Source organism: Triticum urartu, chromosome 3A (assembly GCF_056163025.1).
Source record: "Triticum urartu cultivar PI428250 chromosome 3A, HENAU_Tu73, whole genome shotgun sequence".
Lineage (NCBI taxonomy): Eukaryota > Viridiplantae > Streptophyta > Magnoliopsida > Poales > Poaceae > Triticum > Triticum urartu.
The window spans coordinates 95,119,102-95,125,350 of record NC_141875.1 but is presented as its reverse complement, the minus strand read 5'-3'; positions in this window follow the sequence as shown (position 1 = coordinate 95,125,350).

Sequence of the window (6,249 nt, the reverse complement as noted above, 5' to 3'; positions counted from 1 at the left end):
GACGGCGCAACAAGATCCATCTATGGACCACACAAGCGCGCCCCAGCATACAATGCAACACAACAAACATCCGAACAACGCGGCACACCCAGATACAGGGGTGCTGCACACCTCCTATGTTTCACCGATGAGGTGATGGACCATGAATTTCCAGAGGGATTCAAGCCATCAAGTACTTACCTCTCAAACTCAAAGGACCAGCTCGTCACTGGCTAAAAGGCCTCCCCGAAAGCTCCATTGGAAGTTGGGAAGAGCTCGAAGACGCCTTTGGGGCAAACTTTCAAGGGACTTATGTCCGACCTCCGGATGCGGATGACCTGAGTCACATAACTCAATAGCCCGGAGAGTTAGCCCGAAAGCTTTGGAATAGGTTTCTTACTAAAAAGAACCAGATTGTCGACTGCCTGGACGCCGAAGCCTTAGCGGCTTTCAAGCACAGCGTCCGCGACGAATGGCTCACCAGACACCTCGGCCAAAACAAACAAAGAACGATGGCCGCATTAACAAACCTCATGACCCGCTTTTGCGCGGGTGAGGACAGCTGGCTAGCCAGATGCAGCACCAGCGACCCTAGTACATCTGAAGTTAGAGATGGAAATGGGAAATCACGGTGCAACAGCAATAACAAACACCGGAATAAAGAAGACAGCACGAAGGGCACGACAGTAAATGTCGGATTCAAAGTCCCTCGGCCAAACCAAAAGCCGCCTTCCAAAGGCACCAGGGATGAACTGTCCAGCCTCAACAAAATTCTGGACCAAGTATGTCAGATCCATAGTACCCCTAGCAAACCTGCTAATTATACCCACAGAGAATGTTGGGTCTTCAAGGAGTCCGGCAAGCTTAACGCCATACACAAGGGGGAGGATACACCAAGTGAAGACGAGGACGAACCTCCCAAACAAGACAAGGGGGAACAAAAGAAATTTCCACCCGAAGTCAAAACAGTAAACGAGTTACACGTGATCAAGAGAAAAAACAATGCGGCACTCCCTGAAAAATTTACCCAAGTGCCTGTCACTGCGAAGTCCCGCCACTGGTCCTCTCAACCGATCACCTTCGACCATCGTGATTACACATCAAGTATCCGGCACACAGGATGGGCTGCACTGGTATTAGACCCAGTAATTGGCAGATACCACTTCACACGAGTCTTGATGGATGGCGGCAGTAGCCTAAACCTAATATATCAGGATACAATCCGTGGGATGGGGTTAGACCCAACAAAAATTCGCCATAGCAATACTACCTTTAAAGGAGTAACGCCAGGCCCAGGGGCTCGTTGTACGGGCTCCCTCCTACTACAAGTTATATTCGGCTCCCCCGATAACTTCCGTCGCGAGCATTTAACTTTCTACATCGCTCCGTTTAAAAGTGGCTACCAAGCACTACTCGGACGCGAAGCTTTCGCTCGCTTTGATGCAATACCACACTACGCCTCCCTAACACTCAAGATGCCCGGTCCACGTGGCATCATTTCAGTGCACGGAAGTATCAAGGGATCTCTGCGCGCCAAAGAGAGTGAGGCTGCCTTGGCAGCCGCACACTAAAGGCGCCCGGACCAGCAAAAGCATCCAATAGGTCGTCAAGACCTCAGACACAACTAATCAAGTCCGGCGCCGCTACTCATATCGAATAAACGGTCACACCCCTATCTTTCAAAAGTACAAGGGGCTCAATGCATGCAGACGAGTGGCGATTTCTTCTTATCTTGAATTATACATGGTTTCTTTAGAAAACTATCCTTTTGCACGACAACCTTTTTACCTAAATTCCTCTCTTTTACAGATGATCATCGTGCTACACCCGTCCAGGATACGGCACAACGGAGACACAGGCGCAGACGTGCAGTAGGGACCCGACCCAAGGATTCTTTTTAGATTAAGACCCTGCGTAAACATCTTTTACTGTCTCTTGTTGATACATATCCATCGTTGGGAAGGATGCTGACGTCTTGGCATGTGGCCACGCCAGAACAATGCATGTACCTGGACACAAGGGGCTTCTTACAAAGGCCATTCTTCAGGCCCGGTTTATACCACAAAGACCGAATACCCTAGGGAGTGTTCGGCGTCGCGAGTTTGGCCCTATATGCATCAGCTCCGAATCATTGTCTTTGGTCAAATGTTGGGTTTTCCCGGCTCATGTGTTTTGGTGCCTTACGTTCCGCTTTACCGTCTAAGGTAGCACCAGGAGAACTACTGCGATTGTGCCCTGGTTCATCCGGACGAGCACCTCAGTAGAGAAAGTCGAAAACTGACTGCCATGATCTAGCGTGAGACTGGTCAACCACTCGATGACCCATGGGAATGTTAGAATTCCTCCGCCTTAACGAAGGGCCGCTTTCCGGCCAGACATATACGCACCCCGGGATCGGGAGAGTGCGGAGCCACCAGGGGCTATCTAGTAGCCCCACCGTCAACGAAAGCGGGCGCTCGGGAGAAAGGAATTGCGTCCAAAACAGCTGGTCTACTTCACGGTCCGTCTGACTCTGGAAGTACTTGGCCGCATCGGCACCGCTCGCCGCTAGATCCATATACGCATCCTCCGAACTCCACAGCCGATCCAGAGGGGCATACCGTGGATCTCCGTACTTCCTCTGCAGCATAAAGGACTTCCCGGCTACAATATCCCTGGCTTCCCGCAGCTCCTCCTTCTTTGCCATCATAGCAGAGCGATTCCCGTTACAGCAGCCTTCTCAAGGTCCGATGCCTTCGCCTGGTTCTCCTTTTCAAGAGCCCGGCAATGGTTTACGGCGGCTTTTAATTCTACGGCCATATTGGCCATCTTCTTCTGGCTCTCGCCATGTGTGGCCTTCTCGGCTCGCAACTCTTCGGCCGCCTTCAAAGCAGCCGCGTTACCCAATCTTGCTTGTTCCTTGGCTCGGGCAAGTTCCGCCCACAAGGCTTCAACACTGGCAGCTCCATCTGCAGTCATAACATGTGAAAAACACTGGCATCATACTCTTCCTATGTGGCGCTTACCAGACAAGGATACTTACCCTGCGCCTCGTCAAGCCTTCTGTTAACAAGCTTGATCTCAGCATCTGCCGCATCCAACTGTCGTTCTAAATGGGCAAACTAGCTAGTCCGGCTGGCCACCGGAGTTTCCATCTCCTGCACATAAAGGCAGTATGGTTATTACCTGGGAGTATGATCCTCCGTTCGTCATTGTTTCCGACGACAAACAGAGTCTCAGGGGCTACTATCTACATAGGGCACACCTAACATGTGCAGGACTATTACACATTCCTTTTTACGTACCTCAAAGCCTGTTAGTAGACTCATAAAAACTTCATGCAATCCGCTTTCGGCGGACGATATCCTCTCCATCACCATATTCATCAGCACACGGTGATCATCTGGGATGGCTGCTCGCCCCACCAACTCCCTCAGAATGTCCGATCGCACACTAGACGGCGCCGGACTCTTTTGTCTACTCCCTTCGGGAGCCGGACACTGGGAGCCTCGGGGATCAATTGGATCACCTTCTGGCCTCTCTGCACTCGGAGAGGCCCTCTGCGATGACACTTCAGGGTCGCCCGCTTCCGGAGCGGAGGAGTCCGGAGGAGGCGTCTCTCTCTCCATCATCTCCGAAAGAAGATTCCCCGAAGACGAGCTCGTTTGAGAGGGGCTAAGGCTCGAACTGCACAAATATATGCGGTGGTTATTTTCTTAGAAGAAAAGGATGGCACATCTGTACTATTAAAGTTTTTGGGTCACTTACAACTCCTGGGAGAATTGATCCCCCCGCGGACTTTGTGCGGCAGCAGCGCCCCCCAAGGTAGGGCCCCCGGTGGAAGATTTCTTTTCCCGTTTGGAAGCTTCAGCTTCCGAATTCCCGGGCGCAGTCCTTTTCCTCTTCCGTTCGTCTTCCTTCACGGAGACGCTCGCTCCCTCGGTTAGAATAGGCAGCGTTGGGGGCCTGTGTATGCCCGCATTACCCTCCACAGTATCTTCCTTCAAGGTATCCGGGCAAGGTGCGGTCAGGAGCATGTTTTCCAATACCGGATTCTCCAAACCCTCAGGGAGGGGGGCCGAACACCGAATCAACTTCGCCTTTGCTAGCCAGTCCTGGTCGAAAAAGTAAACTCTCAGAAATAACTTTGTAATGAAGGAAAGATAATATGTTCGGCCGAAAAATTCCTTACCTGTTCGGCGGCGCGGTTACTGCTCAGGCCCACGTCCTTGGTGATTTCCGGACACTCTACTTGAGTTCCGAAGAATGACTTATACATATCCTCATGCGTCAGGCCAAGAAAATTTTCAATGGCACGCGGACCCTCGGGATTGAACTCCCACAAGCGAAGGGGCCAACGTTTGCAAGGCTGGACTTGACGAACCAGCATAACTTGTATTACCGCAACCAAACTGAGATCGTTGTTGAAGAGATCTCGAATGCGGCTTTGCAGGAAAGGCACGTCCTTGGCTGGACCCCAGATCAGTCCTTTGCTGATCCATGACATCAGTCGTGGTGGAGGGCCCGAGCGAAAAACGGGGGCGGCTGCCCACTTGGCGCTTCTAGGAGTCGTGATGCAGAACCACTCCTGTTGCCACAATGCAGACACCTCTGGGATGGAACCTTTGGGCCACAGAGCTCCCATCATCTTGCGTATTGAGGCACCTCCACACTATGCATGTTGCCCTTCGATCACCGCTGGCTTTACTTCAAAGGTCTTGAGCCATAAGCCAAAGTGGGGGGTAACCCGGAGGAAGGCCTCGCATACGACAACAAAGGTCGTGATATGCAAGAAGGAGTCCGGGGCTAGATCATGGAAATCTAGCCCGTAATAAAACATCAAGCCCCTGCCGAAAGGATCCAGAGCAAAACCTAGACCTCGGAGGAAGTGGGAGACAAACACGATGCTCTCATTGGGTTTGGGAGAAGGGATGGTCTGCCCCTGGGGAGGCAGTCGATGCGACATTTCGGCGGTCAGATACCTGGCCTCCCTCAACTTTTTGATGTCTTCTTCCGTGACGGAGGAGGGCATCCATCGGCCTTGAAGGCTGGATCCGGACATGACTGAAGGTTCAGAGCACCTGACTTGAGCTTTGGGCGTTTGATCTTGAGGTAGGGGAAGGATTCGATTAAGCACGGGAGGGAAAAGGTAAAAGCTTTGCCCCTTTATAAACAGGGTGGATATCAAGCGTCCTCCCCGTGTCCATTTGGACTTTCCTATGATCTAGGAGTCCTGGAAGTGGTTGGGTTACCCACGCCTGTATTGATGAGAATCCCGTAATATCGGGACACGATCTCTGTTTTTACAATACGTGCCAAGGGAACCACCTCGCATACCACGCTGAGGTGGGTAATTAAACGACTCGGATAAAGGCTTGACCGTGGTGTGTCACACCACGGGATATGTCAGCAGATTAAATTTGTGTAAATATTATTCTCTCTATGGAAGTAAGTGGAAACTTATTTTGCAGAGCCGGACACTATCTTTGTGTTTAGAATCTTCTATAAAGTACTTGGAGGAGGAACCCGCCTTGCAATGTCGAAGACAATTTGCGCGCCGGACCCGTCGTCATTGAAGCCTGGTTCAGGGGCTACTGAGGGAGTCCTAGATTAGGGGGTGTTCGGATAGCCGAACTATACCTTCAGCCGGACTCCTGGACTATGAAGATACAAGATTGAAGACTCCGTCCCGTGTCCGGAAGGGATTTTCCTTGGCGTGGAAGGCAAGCTTGGCGATACGGATGTTCAGATCTCCTACCATTATAACCGACTCTATGTAACCCTAACCCTATCCGGTGTCTATATAAACCGGAGGGTTCTAGTCCGTAGAACAACATACACATCAACAATCATACCATAGGCTAGCTTCTAGGGTTTAGCCTCTCCGATCTCGTGGTAGATCAACTCTTGTATTACCCATATCATCAATATTAATCAAGCAGGACGTAGGGTTTTACCTCCATCGAGAGGGCCCGAACCTAGGTAAAACTTCGTGTCCCCTGCCTCTTGTTACCATCCGGCCTAGACGCACAGTTCGGGACCCCTACCCGAGATCCGCCGGTTTTGACACCGACCGTGACGTAACCGCCTCTCACCCGGATTTATACACGGTGGGCGCCAAAATACAGCGTGTCCTCGGCTGAAATCGACTCCCTCCCCGATTCATATTCATACACGGTGGGCGCCAAAAACAAACTCTCGTCAGCAAATATTCGGTGTATGCAAGGTTACCGTCCTATCCTCAACCGACTAATGTTGCTGTGATGTAGTAGCAATTTGAAACGGGGGCTA